Source organism: Zalophus californianus, chromosome 7, assembly GCF_009762305.2.
Source record: "Zalophus californianus isolate mZalCal1 chromosome 7, mZalCal1.pri.v2, whole genome shotgun sequence".
Taxonomy (NCBI): Eukaryota; Metazoa; Chordata; class Mammalia; order Carnivora; family Otariidae; genus Zalophus; species Zalophus californianus.
Genome location: NC_045601.1, coordinates 145,253,461 through 145,268,103, shown reverse-complemented (window position 1 = coordinate 145,268,103; position 14,643 = coordinate 145,253,461). Strand labels below are relative to the sequence as shown.

Genomic DNA, 14,643 nt, shown 5'->3' with positions numbered 1-14,643 from the left:
CATACCACAAAGGCATAGGGAAACTAAGAATATAAGTCACCAAAACACTGTAATAAACATTAACATTTTAGCATTTTCTAGCAAGTTGTTGGAGGCACGTCACTTATTCTTGCATTGTGATCATGTCTCTATTAAGAGGTCCATAGGTTGACTGTATCACAGCTTTTTCAAAGAAATAGGTGGACAACTGTGAGGAAAAGAAATCTTTAATTCAAAGAAAATCCTGCTAACATCGATCCTGATGAAGTATATTTAAATCTTCTTTTCATACCATTTAATAATTTCTTTGATCCAGGTGTCAATTGATCAATGCTTTTGTATCTCAAATCCCCACATAATTTGAATGCAGGAACATATTATAAAAAAAAAAAAAGGAAAATACCTCTTATTCCCAGGAAATCCCATGTTCTCTGGAGCTTACCAGATTCACTAGCAGGAAATTTAAAGAAGAAATAAAATATATATTAATTATTAAACATCTCCATGTGTCTAAACTTTACAAATAGCCATCTCAGTTTGAATTATTGTCACACAATTCTGAATTAGGTAATGAATATAAACAGCCCAGAACAATTGAATCTGACATTGTAGCCCTTTGATCTTAACTCAAACTCAGTTTGTACATAAATGTGTTTTGGGGTATGGGTCTGGGTTTTTGTATATATGTATTGTCACAAACAGTGTATTTTCCTATGGAGGCTGGAGCTTTAACAATGGCATCATTGTAGAAATGTTTCTGAGTTTTGGTAGTTCTTTCCAATGTGTAGCCCAGTGCAAGTAAATGTGTTTGTGTCTTGGACTGGACATATATGCATAACAAGTGTACTGTTCCCTGTCCTGACAGCTGACCAGCATCCTCCAGGGCCTTGAACCCCCTGAGCTGGTCATGCTCATGCCAAGTGATCTTGGTACAGAGACAGCATTTGGAGGCTGGAAATGACAGCCAGGGGAGATTATGCACACGGTCAGGTTCTCTCTGTTTCGCTAACAGCATCACAGTATTCCCACTTGAAATCAACACCCAGGATATATCTTGACACCATAGTGATGCATCATGTATACTGTTTATCCCCAAATGTGACAAATTTCCCACTTTCCATTATTTTGTTTTGTTTTGTTTTAAAGATTTTATTATTTATTTATTTATTTGAGAGAGAGGGAGAGAGAGACCTGGCAGGGGACAGGCCAAGGGATTTGGGGAGGGACAGGCAGACTCTGGCCTGAGCACAGAGCTCGATGGGGTCTCCATCTTGTGACATGGAGATCATGAGCTGAGTTGAAACCAAGAGTTGGATGCTTAGTCTACTGAATCTCCTAGGCACCCCTCCACTCTCTGTTATGTTTCAACCATATCTGAGAGTTATATGCAAATGGTCACTTTAAAATCCCTCAAATGAACTCTCTTTGGTGCAAAACCCCTAGGGGCTCATGAAATTACACAGCCTATTATTCTGGGTGAGCATCTACTTCTCTGCTTTTAAGGACACACAGAGCCCTGGGGGGAAACAGATTTATTTCCTTTAAGTGAATGTTTGAATGGCATTTGGATGTTTATGTTACATGGGAATAGATTACAGATAATAAAGGTCTCTGGAATTCATGCCAAAATAAAAAAGAAATCACTTAAGAGACCAAACACAAGTTCAGAATTGTTCTGTAACATTTTTCTGGTGTTAGGAATCTGCCTCTGCACACTCTCCATGCTTTGGCTGTAACAGACTCCAGGGTTGTGTAAATTGTCACCAATATTGTTTGGACTGTTTCCTTTTGAATTTTCACCAATAACTGTGGCATGGCTGTGGGATTGTATCCAAGGTTTGGCTAAATTATTATATTCCATCTGTGTTTAGCCTCTGGAGGACAGGACGATCATGATGCTCTAGAGCAATTCATGGATTCTTCCAGCTCTTTTGCTTTCTGAGGAACACTGCACACCCGCAGCTCAGATAATGGGTGATTGCAGAGACTCAAAATGTCAGTCAGACTCACATGAAACACAATTTTTAACCAGAAGAAGATTTACTACCAATTAGCAAAGGATACAAAATAGTGAGAGCCCTTGCAGTATCCAGGAGGCCCCAGACCCATCAGACAGCTTTGGAGACCCCCTCACTGCGATGGAAAGCATTTTGCTTCTCAAATGTGAGGCAGAACCAGTGTGGTACAAGTCAGCACAGAGAAGACTTGGGGGTGGGGTTCCTCAGATTATGTGTCCCTACCTTCGTAGCCCTGTTTGGCTTTTGGACTGTCATTTGGTAGCATATCTGCAGTGTGTAGAGTGTAGGTTCTAAACAGACCCATGCATGGTGCTGAAATTACTACTAGATCAGTAATCAGAGTACAGCCCCATAAGATCCTCATGTACCCATAGTCTGTGCATTTCATGGTTACTCTTTGCCAGAGTTCTGCTCTGACCAGGCTCACTGAGGACGGAGGAACAGGTTATAGATCCCTGTGAACCCTTTCCTTTGCAGGTGACTTCTTTTCAGATGCTTGTTTTGTAATACAGGTGAGAGCTTCTTTCATTGTTGTGATATTATAGCACATTTCAGACCTGGTCCTCAGACTCTGGAACCACTGTGTATGGAAATGTGGTTTGCTGGGAAGGTGGGCTCTGTGTAAATGCAGAAATGAGAGGATGAATGACTGATGATCAGAGGGGTCAGGGGATTGGGTCCCTGAGATGGCCTTAGGGATGGGACACTTGTTTTGGGGGGGTCACATTTCCTTCTCCCCCCCAGGGTTCTTCCAGCTGTTTTGGAATTAAATGGACATGAGACAGAGTAAAAGGAGAAACACCCAAAATTTTATTACCTGTATGCAGAGGCCCAATAATGAAATTGAGACCCAAAGAAATGACCAAGGCAGACAGTTTTTATACCTTTTAGACAGAGGCATGTGTGAGGAATTGACAGGATAAATGTCAGGATTTGAATGACAGGATAAATTGACAGGTTAAAGAAAACAGGTGTTTGGGAGCTTTAGTTGGGAAAGAATTCCACTTGGAATTTGGGCTGAGGTAGTAGAATTGTAAAAAAGTAGCAAAGTTTATTTCTACAGCTTTCTGAACTTCCAGGTCCCTACCTCAGGTGATAAGGATGTGTTTTACTTCTTATTCCTGGGAGAGTGCCTTGACTAGGGGAGATTGGCAAAAGCTTTATTTGAGGAAGTAATAGCTGAAAACTTCCCTAATCTGGGGAAGGAAACAGACATCCAAATCCAGGAGGCATAGAGAACTTCCATCAATGTGAACAAAAGCAGGTCAACACCAGGATATATTGTAAGTAAATTGGAAAAATATGGCAATAAGGAAAAAACTCTTAAAAGCAGCAAGACAAAAGAAGCCCCTAACTTACAGGGGAAGACCCGTGAGGTTAGCAGCATATCTGTTCACAGAAACTTGGCAGGCCAGAAGAAGGTGGCATGATATATTCAACGTGCCAAATAGAACAAATCTCCAGCCAAGATTGCTCTATTCTACCAGGTTATCATTCAGAATAGAAGAGATAAAGAGTTTCCTGGACAAACAAAAACTAAATGAGTTTGTGACCACTAAACCAGCCCTGCAAGAAATATGAAAGGGGACTCTTTGAGTGGAAAGGAAAGATCAAAAGTGACAAAGACAAGAGATGGACAGAGACCATCTCCTGAAAGAAGGACAAAACAGGAAATCAAATGGCACTAAAAAATATCTATCAATAATTACTCTGAATGTAAATTGTCTAAATGCTCCAATGAAAAGACATAGGGTGTCAGAATGGATAAAAAAACAAGACCCATGTGTATGCTGCCCACAAGAGACTCCTATTAGACCTAAAGATCACTCTTATTGAAAGTGAGATGATGGAGGGGCACCTGGGTGCCTCAGTCGGTTAAGCATGTGCCTTCGGTTCAGGTCATGATCCCAGGGTCCTGGGATCGAGTGTCACATCGGGCTCCTTGCTCATCAGGAAGCCTGCGTCTCCCTCTGCTGGTGTCTCCCTCTGCCTGCGGCTTCTTGTCCCTGCTGCTACCCCTGCTTGTGAGCTCTCTCTCTAACAAATAAATAAATAAAATCTTAAAAAAGAAAAGAAAGTGAGATGATGGAGAAACATTTATCATGCAAATGGATGTCAAAAGAAAGCCAGGGGAGCAATACTTATATTGGAAAAATTAGATTTTAAGTCAAAGACTGTAACAAGAGATGTAGAAGGGCATTATATCATAATATAGGGGGCAATGCAACAAGATCTTACAATTGTAAATATTTATGTGCCCAACATGGCAGCACCCAAATATATAAAACAAGTAGCAACAAACATAAAGGACCTCATGGACAATAATACAATAATAGCAGGGGACTTTAACACCCCACTTACATGAATGGACAAGTCATCTAAGCAGAACATTAACAAGGAAATAATGGCTTTCAATGACACACTGGACCAGATGGACTTAACAGATAAATTCAGAATATTCCATCCTACATCAGCAGAATACACAATCTTTTCAAGTGCACCTGGGACATATTCCAGAATAGATCACATACTAGGTCACAAATCAGGCCTCAATAAGCACAAAGAGATTGAGATCATACCATACATATTTTCTGACCACATTGCTTTGAAATTTGAAGTGAACCAGGAGAAAAAAATGTGGAAAGACCACAAATACATGGAGGTTAAACAACATGCTACTAACCAGGAAAACAAAGAAGAAATAAAAAATACATGGAAACAAATGAAAATGAAACATGATGGTCCAAAAACTTAGGGATGCAGGCTAAGCATCCCTAAGCATCTTAGGGATGTAGCCCAAAGCAGCCCTACAAGGGAAGCATATAGCAATACACACCTACCTCAAGAAGCAAGAAAATTCTCAAATAAACAACCCAACCTTACACCTGAAGGAGCTAGAAAAGGAACAACCAACAAAGCCTAAAGCCACTAGAAGGGAAATAATAAAGATTAGAGCAGAAATAAATGATATAGACACTAAAAAGATAGAGCATATCAATGAACACAGGAGGTGGTTCTCTGAAAAAATTAATAAAATTGATAATCCCCTAGTGAGACTGATGATCAAAAAGAAAAGAGAAAGGACCCAAATAAAATCAGAAAGGAGAGAGAAGAAATAACAACCAACACCATAGAAATACAAACAATTCTAAGAAAATATTATGAGAAACTATATGCCAAAAAATTGGATCACCTGGAAGAAATGGAAAAACTCCTAGGAACATATAAACTGCCAAAACCAAAACAGGAAGAAATAGAACACTTGAGCAGATCGATAACCAAAAAGAAATTGAGTCAGTAATCAAAACACTCCTAACAAACAAAATTCCAAGGCCAGATGGTTTCACAGGTAAATTCTACCAAGCATTTAAAGAGTTAATACCTATTCTTCTCCAACTATTCCAAAAAATGGAAATGCAAGGAAAACTTTGAAATTTGTTCTATGAGGCCAGCATTACTCTGATCCCAAAACCAAATACAGACTGCACTAAAAAAGAGAAGTACAAGCCAATATCCTGGATGAACATGGATGCAAAAATTCTCAACAAGATACTAGCAAATCAAGTCCGACAGTACATTAAAAGAGTCATTCACCATGATCAGTGGGATTTATTCCTGGGCCACAAGAGTTGTTCAATGTTCCATTTTGTTTTTGTTACATAAATTAACCCATTTATTATAAGCTAGCAGTATTTCAAATGGTGGAGCTTCTACTGGTCTTTCAACTCCTTCAGTCTTCTGATGGCTGACTTTACTGTGACAGCAGAAGTGGTGTTGTAGGTCCAGGCACCACCAGCGACGGTTTTCATGCAGGAGCCACAATGCCAGATCCCCACAGTTTGTCTTTTCATCTTGATTTTGCCATGGAAGGAGCAAGGGTACTTGGGTGCTGGCTTATTTCAATCTTCTTCACCATTTTCCCTAGGGAGGCACCATAACGGTCCCGTATTTACCCATGATTCTGACCTTCTTGGTGCGTTTAGCCATGTCGCCGTGAACTAGGTCTGAGCCCAGAGAGCTCAATATTCTATTTTTTAAAAAAGATTTTATTTATTTGAGAGAGAGAGAGCAAGCTTAGAGGGAGAGGGAGAAGCAGACTCCCTGCTGAACAGAGAGCCCATCATGGGGCTCAATCCCAGGACCCCAAGATCATGACCTGAGCTGAAGACAGACGCTTAACTGGCTGAACCACCACGGCACCATTGTTCGATATTCTAAAATCAATCAACGTCATACACCACATTAATAAAAGAAAGGCAAAGAACCATATGATCCTCTCAATACATTCAGAAAAAGCATTTGACAAACTAGAGCATCCATTCATGATAAAAATCCTCCAAAAAGTAGATGTAGAGGGAATATACCTCAACATAATAAAGGCTATATATGAAAAACACACAGCTAATATCATCTTCAATGGGGAAAATGAGAGTTTTTCCTCTAGAGTTAGAAACAAGACAGGGATGTCCATTTTCACTATTACCATTTAACATAGTACTGGAGGTCCTAGCCATAAGAATCAGAAAACAAAAAAGAGGGGCTCCTGGGTGGCTCAGTCGTTAAGCGTCTGCCTTCAGCTCAGGTCATGATCCCGAGTCCTGGGATAGAGCCCTGCATCGGGCTCCCTGCTCTGCGGGAAGTCTGCTTCTCCCTCTCCCACTCCCGGTGCTTGTGTTCCCTCTCTCGCTGTGTCTCTCTCTGCCAAATAAATAAATAAAATCTTAAAAAAACCAAAAAACAAAAAAGACATGAAAGGCATCCAAACGGGCAAGGGATAAGTGAAACTTTTAGCATTTGCAGAAGACATGATACTCTATATTGAAAACCTAAAAGATTCCACCTGGAAGTGGAAAGTGATACACAAATTCGGTTAAATCACAGGATACAAACCAATGTACAGAAATTTGTTGCATTTCTATACACCAATAATGAAGCCGCAGAAAGAGAAATGAACAAATCCCATTTACAACTACATCAAACACAATGAGGTACCTAGGAATGAACCTAAGCAAGGAGGTAAATGATCTGTGTTCTGAAAACTATACAACACTGTTGAAAGAAATTGAAGATGACATAAGGAAATGGAAAAACATTCTATTCTCATGGATTGAAAGAATAAATATTGTTAAAATGTCTATATTACCAAAAGCAATCGACACATTTGATGCAATCCCTATCAAATTACCACCAACATTTTCACCAAGTTAGGACAATCAATTCTAAAATTTGTATGGGACCACAGAATACCCAGAATACTCAAAGCAATCTTGAAAAAGAAAAGCAAGGCTGGAGGCATTAGAAACCCGGACTTCAATTTATTCTGCAAAGTTGTAGTGATCAAGAAATATGGTACTGGCACAAAAATAGAGACATCAATGGAACAGAATTGAGAACCCAGAAATTAACCCACAGCTATATGGTCAACTAATTTTTGATAAAGCAGGAAATAATATCCAGTGGTAAAAAAGACAGTCTCTTGAACAAATGGTGTTGGGAAACATGGACAGCCACATGTAAAGAATGAAACTGGACTACTCTTTTACACCATACACAAAAATAGATTCAAAATGGATGAAAGACCTTCATGTGAGACAGGAACCCATCAAAATCTTAGAGGAGAAAAAAGGCAGAAACCTCTTTGACATTATCCACTTACTAGACACATCTCTGGAAGCAAAGGAAATAAAAGCAAAAATGAAGTATTGGGACTTCTTCAAGATAAAAAGCTTCTGCACAGGGAAGGAAAGAATCAACAAAATTAAAAGGCAGCATACGGAATGGGAGAAGATACTTGCAAATGACGTATCAGATAAAGGGTTAGTATCCAAAATCTATAAAGAGCTTCTCAAATTCAATACTCAAAAAACAAATAATCCAGTTAAAAAATGGGCAGAAGGCATGGATAGATATTTTTCCAAAGAAAACATCCAGATGGCTAAGAGACACATGAAAAGATGCTCAACATCACTCAGCATCAGGGAAATAGAAATCAAAACCACATGAGACACCACCTCATACCAATCATGATGGCTAAAATTAACAACTCAGGAAACTAAAGGTGTTTCTGATGATGCAGAGAAAGGGGAACCCTCTTACTCTGTTGGTGGGAATGCAAACTGGTGCTGCCCTCTGGAAAACTAGATGGAGGTTCCCCAAAAAGTTAAAAATAGAACTACCCTAGGATCCAGCAATTGCACTACTGGGTATTTACCCAAAGGATGCAAAATTACAGATTAGAAAGGTTACAGGTATCCTGATGTTTGTAGTAGCATTATCAACAATAGCCAAATTTTGGAAAGAGCCCAAATATCCATTGACTGATGAATGGATAAAGAAGTTGTGGTAATCGTTAGTGACACCACTTTCAGCCAAATGTCAGGAAATCACCAATCCAAAGTTTAGTCTTTTTATTTTTAGTATTTATTTATTTATTTATTTTGAGAGAGAGAGAGGGAGAGAGAGACAGAGCATGGTGGCAAGGGCAGAGGGAGAGATTCCTTAAGGGGACTCCCCACTGAGTGGAATGGATACCACCAAGCATGAGATCATGACCTGAGCCCAAACCAAGAGTCTGATGCTTAACTGTCTGAGCCACCCAGGCACTCATAGTCTTTTTTATAACTTTACCACTGTCTTTTAAATTTTTTTTTAAATTTTATTTATTTATTTTGAGAGAGTGAGAGAGAGAGCACATGAGAGGGGGGAGGGCCAGAGGGAGAAGCAGTCTCCTCGCTGAGCAGGGACCCCGATGCGGGACTCGATCCTGGGACTCCAGGATCATGACCTGAGCCGAAGGCAGTCGCTTAACCAACTGAGCCACCCAGGCACCCTGTCTTTTAAAATTTTTAATGTAATGGAAAAAAATATTTATTCAACATCTTATCAGTATTTCTTATAAATACAATCTTGCAGAATTCATTCTGTTTTGTATTAAAATTACTGGTTTTTTTCTTAGAATGACCTCCCTACCCCCATACACCCTGTGATACACATTTAAAAGTAAATACAACCAAACCAAGAGTAACATCTTGTAATATCACATAAACCTGGAAAAGAGTCTGGAATGTAGCAGAGTCAAAAGAAGGTCTTTGTTGAATAAATACAAATAGGGAAGAAGTTTAAAAACTGTAATACAGGCTAGGTGCGCCTGGGTCGCTCAGTTGGTTAAATGTTTGACTCTCGATTTTGGCTCAGTTTTGCAATCTCAGGGTCCTGGGATTGACCCCCCTGTGCAGCTCTGCACTCAGTGTGGAGTCTGCTTGAGATTCTTTCTCTCCCTCAGCCCCTCCCCCTGCTCTCTCTCAAAAACAAATCAAAACAAAACAAAACAAGAATGTAACAGGCAATGAAAGTGAATCTAGAGGTTACAGAAATTTATAGAGAATAATAAAGCAAAAAATATCTTGAAAGTAGGTAATTAATTGTCTTGACTATTCAAACTCCAGGTTTTTATTTATTTTCTTTTTAATTTTTTTTAGAGAGAGAATGGGTGTGAGTGAGCAGGGTGGAGGTGGGGGGCAGGGCAGAGGGAGAGGGAGAGAGAATATTAAGCAGACTCTACATCCAGTGCAGAGCTCCAGGTGGGGGTCAATCTCACGACCCTGAGATCATGACCTGAGCCAAATCCACAGTCAGACACTTAACTGCCTGAGCCACCCAGGTGACACACAAACTTGAGGTTTTTAAAAGAAAGCAGTGTTGTCTGGAACTTTGCTGGACTTTGTCTCTTTTGTAAATGTCACTTTTCTATTAGCAAAATCCATGACCAAGAAGAGGATATTCGGCTACCTCTCTGTTATGCCTTTGCTGTTGGATTCTCGATTCCCTTTTGCTTTTATTTCTAAATCCTTTCAGTGATCGTTTTGGTGGCTGTTGTTACTGTGTTGCCAAAGGGTAAGATTAATTTGGGATAATAGGTTTCAAAATGCAATAAACTGGGAATCAGAATACTTGGATTGTAAGTACAAATCTACCGCTAATAAGCTTTGAGATTCTAAAGGCTGCTCCCCCACCCCTCCTGCATGCATGGCCTTCTCTCCTTCAAATAAAGGAGATGATGTTACTAGCTTTAAGAAGAAATAAAAGACATGATGTATTTAGCTCTTTACGGAAACCTGGTAGGTTTGCATTTCAATAGATCCGTTGTCCAGTTTCAAAGAAGCACCCATCAGTCCTTGCATGTTCTTTAGTGAGAGCATGGTTCTTCGTTTCTGTATCTTCCGCATTATCAGTCCCTGATCCAAAATATCCAGAGTCAGACAATGGGAATTAGTCAGAATTTGTTTTGTCATATGTTTTTGGGGTTTAGCTTTTGGTGATTCCCTCTCTTCTTGTGTTTTAAGGGTAGAGAAGGGATTCTCCAGTCTATCATGGTGTCCATCCAAAGTCTCTTAGAAGGTTTTCAGATAGGTTGTTATTTCTCAGAGATCACCAACATATCTCATAACTTAGCCGAGAACACGATTTTCAATGATTTTATTCTTCTCAATGATGCACAGCAAGTGATCTGAACCAAGAAAGCATATATTCTGGTAAGACACATGTAAAATTCATTGTAACTAGAAAAGGAGAATTAAATGGATATGGGAATTTTAGTATCAATTTCAATACGTGGCATTATTTTCCTAGTCTTCCATAACAGAGTGCCACAAACTAGGTAGCTTAAGAGAACCAGACTTACTGTCTTGTAGCTCAGGAGGATAGAAGTCCAAAATGAAGATCTTGGCAGAGCCTGTGAAAGTTGTAGGGAGAATACATCTTTGGACCTTTGTAGCTTCTGGAGGTTTGTTTGCTGGCAGTTTGGGGGTTCCTTGACTTGCAGCTGCAGCAGGTCATCTACTGCCTCTGTAGGCAACTGGCGTTCTCCCTTGCCTGTCTGGCTCCCTCTTGGAAGAAGCAAGATGGTCTTTGAAGGAACTACAGTTATATGAAACTAAGAGATTGGCATATCGATGGCAAAGTGAATGTCTGCAGATGAAAGCTTATGACTCCTGGTCCCCATGAATGCTAATGCACTCAGTGATTGCCAAGAGGTGTGTGGTTATGAAATTGTAGAAAAGTGTTAGGGGATGAAACAGAAAAGAATCCTTAGGATAAAGGCAGATTCATGTATTTAAAATATGCTAATTTGGAGAGGATAATCCTTGAAAATGGTGACTCTCAAAGGCAAGGGAAGTCAAAAGTGCTCCTCACTCTGTGTCTGTTAAAGGTAGTACCAATTCTCTTTACAACTAATGTTAGAATAAGTTATCTCATCCCCAGAGTTTACCCATGAAGATTGTCCACTCATTTCAGTGTTTGGTGACATAAAAGGAAGGATAAATTAGAGTGGACAGTGTAGTCTGCAGCTAAACACAAGTTAGAACTGTGAATTCTATGGAATCTCCCCATGAATCAAAGGACTACTTTTATATCTGAGGGATAATTTATAAGTCAGCAAAGTCAGAGTACATGCTTTAGGGACTGAGGATATGTTTATTTTTAGGGGCCCCAGGAGTGTCCTGCCCTATGTAACTCATTAACCTCAGTTGAAGTATGCAGAGTTTGGCTCTCCAAAGACAGCCAAAGAGGAAGCCTCTGGAGAGGTGACATCAACAGCTAATTGACTAAGTAGTCAATCTGTTCCTGCCACATTGATTGGGAGTGAAACTATGTCTCTATTTAACTACCATTTACCAATACTATTTAATAGTATTAGCTGCAATATTTTTTGCTAGTGTTAAAATTCCTTTTTTAAATTGAGATACAATATTCACATAGCATTGTGTTAGTTTTAGGCATACAACGTAATGATTCGATACTGGTATATACTGTGGAATCATCACCACAGTAAGTGTGGTTAACATCTATTGCTGCACAGGGTTCCCTTTATTTTCTTTTCAGGAGAACTTTTCAGATCTATTATTTTAGCAATTTTCAATTGCATGATATGGTACCTCATGAATTCTGCCAATTAAATCTGGATCAGCTTATGGAGCTTGAGGGCAGCCTGAGACAGGGTAGCGTATGCTGAATGACTATAGGTGATATATCCAGGTATCCACAGCATCATTAAGGATGCCAGTCTTGGTGACTGAGAGGTCAGCCGATCCCTTTGCAGAAGAGAAGGCAAGAGGGAAAGGTTCTGTTTTGGGTGAATTTTGTCCCCCCACGAAACTGTGTTCATATTCTAACACCTTGTGCCTATGAATGTGACTTTATTTGAAAAGAGAGCCTTTGAAGATGTAATCTAATGAAGATGAAGATGAAGTCATCCATGATGAAGGCGGGCTTTAATCCAGAATGGCCAGTGTCCTTATAAGAAGGGAAAACAGAGACACAGACACAGAATACAGGGAGAACGCCATGTGAAGGAAAGACCGGAACAACGATGAATCTAGAAGCCAAAGGATGCCAAGGATTGCTGGCAACGCCAGAAGCTAAGAGAAAGGAATAGAACACATTCTCTTTTAGAACCTTCCGAGAGAGGGTGTCCTGGACGGCACCTGATTTTGGACTGGCATCCAGAACCGAGAGGGAATAAGTGTCTTAAGTCCTCAGTGTGTGGTACTTTTTATGTCAGCCCCAGGAAATGAATACAGCCACCTTTGATGGGAGAGACATATTAATTGTAAATATTCAAATGTATGTGTCAGGATTGCCAATGGCCAGTAAAGGATTGTACTTGGGGAAGGGACTCAGAACCTGATACACTTTGGTAATTCCCACTTTGGTGGTTCAGTTGAAGTACGATCATTTCTGAAAGGGAAAATGTCTAAAAAGAGAATTAAAGGTAAAGGACATAGAGTTTTAAAAGAATCAGAATGGTAGTGGTCACTGCCATGTAAGTATATTTAGGCTAAATAGTTTCATGAAAGCTGCATGAAGGGTATTTCAAGCCGAGAGTGGTGGATGGCATGGCTCAATGTAGCGCGACTCGGAAATGCACTGCAGAAAAAGTGTGACATTAGCCAGAACTGCTAGTAGTTCTTTGCATTTACGTCACGCTTTCTAATTTATTATGAATTTTCACATTCTCTGTCTTATTTCCCACAGCACCGAGAGTTAACATTATTGTTACTGTACAGGTGAGGATACTCAATGGGGAGGTTAAATTCTTTTCCTGAAATGTCACAATTTTAAATGATGGGGCCAAAATGTGAACCCAGACAACCAACACTATGTTCTTTCCAGGGGACTTTGAAATATTTTTCAACTGCTTTCAATAAGGCCCTACTCTTAGCAGGTAGAGACTAACGGTTACCAAAAGTCAGTGATAATAAGTGCTCTTAATGTTTTAGTCAGCGTGCTGAGCATGCAAAGATCTCCTCACTGTGTTTATAAACTTTATGTTTATAATTTATATAATTTATAATGTTAAGGTGTTAATAATGTAGAGAACTTAATTACACAAGAATTATAGGGCTGGTGCCCAAATGGCCAAACTTAAAAGAATTTTAATGTATGAAAATAGAAACTGGCTCCAACTGTTTTAAGTTTCCTTGTATATTCAGCAGCCTGAGCAGGGATTTGTTCAGTGGTCAAATATTCAAAGAAGACATAGTAAACTAAATTTTGGAAGCTTCCTAATGCACGTGTTTTGTGTGTATGTACATGGTTGTGTGTTTGGGAGTGGGGGGGTGTGGGTGAGGGAAATGTAGCCAGGGATTTATGGCCTCTTACCACACGTTTGGGCTTCTAGTGCTCTCAGTTATATCCTCATCACAATCACTCTACCTAGTTGGTTTAGGTTCCAGGAAATTCCCAGCAAGATGAAATAGTTTGGGAGCATCCTTCAAGAACCCCAGAGGAGCAATGAAGCGTCCAGCTCCAGAGTGGGAGAACGTTTCCGTGAAAGGGTCAGAGTCATGCCTTGTGCAGAGAGGGTGAGGGACTGTGTGGTATGTTGAACAGGGAGCGAGCACGTTTGTTACCACTGACTCTGGGTGGAAATGCAGGTGAACATATGCACGATGTCCTACCTTTTGTGTTAGATGAACATGTGTGTGAAAGCCCTTCAACAAGGAGACAGGAATAGACTTTTTCTCAAAGGAGACATACAGATGGCTAACAGACACATGAAAGATGCTCAACATCACCCATCATCATGGAATTACAAAATCAAAACCACAAGGAGATATCACCTCACACCTGTCACAATGTCTAAAATTAATAATACAGGAAACAACAGATACTGGTGAGGATGTGGAAAAGGGGAATTCTTTTCCACTACTGCTGAGAATGCGAACTGGTGCAGCTACTCTGGAAAACAGTATAGAGGTTCTTCAAAAACTTAAAAATAGAACTAACCTATGATGCAGCAATTACACAGCTGGATATTTACCCAGTGGATACAAAAATACTGATTCAAAGGAGTACATGCACTCTTATGTTTATGTATTTATTGTCAGAGAGAGAGAGAGCAGAAGCAGGGGGAGTGATAGGCAGAGGGAGAAGGAGGCTCCATGCTGAGCAAGGAGCCCGATTCAGGCCTGGATCCCAAATTCTGGGATCATGACCTGAGCCAAAGGCAGACACTCAACTGACTGAGCCACCCAGGTGTCCCTTCCCCCTGATGTTTGTATCAGTATTATCAACAATAGCCAAGTTATGGAAAGAGCCCAAATGACCATCAACTGATGAATGGTTAAAGAAGATGTGGTATATG

The 14,643-nt window shown here is 40.0% G+C and overlaps 1 pseudogene; it reads right to left on the bottom strand.

Moving 5' to 3' along the window:
* Positions 1-5,694: 5,694 nt before the first annotated feature.
* LOC118357178 lies at positions 5,695-5,984 on the bottom strand (annotated as a pseudogene).
* Between the last annotated feature and the right edge of the window lie 8,659 nt (positions 5,985-14,643).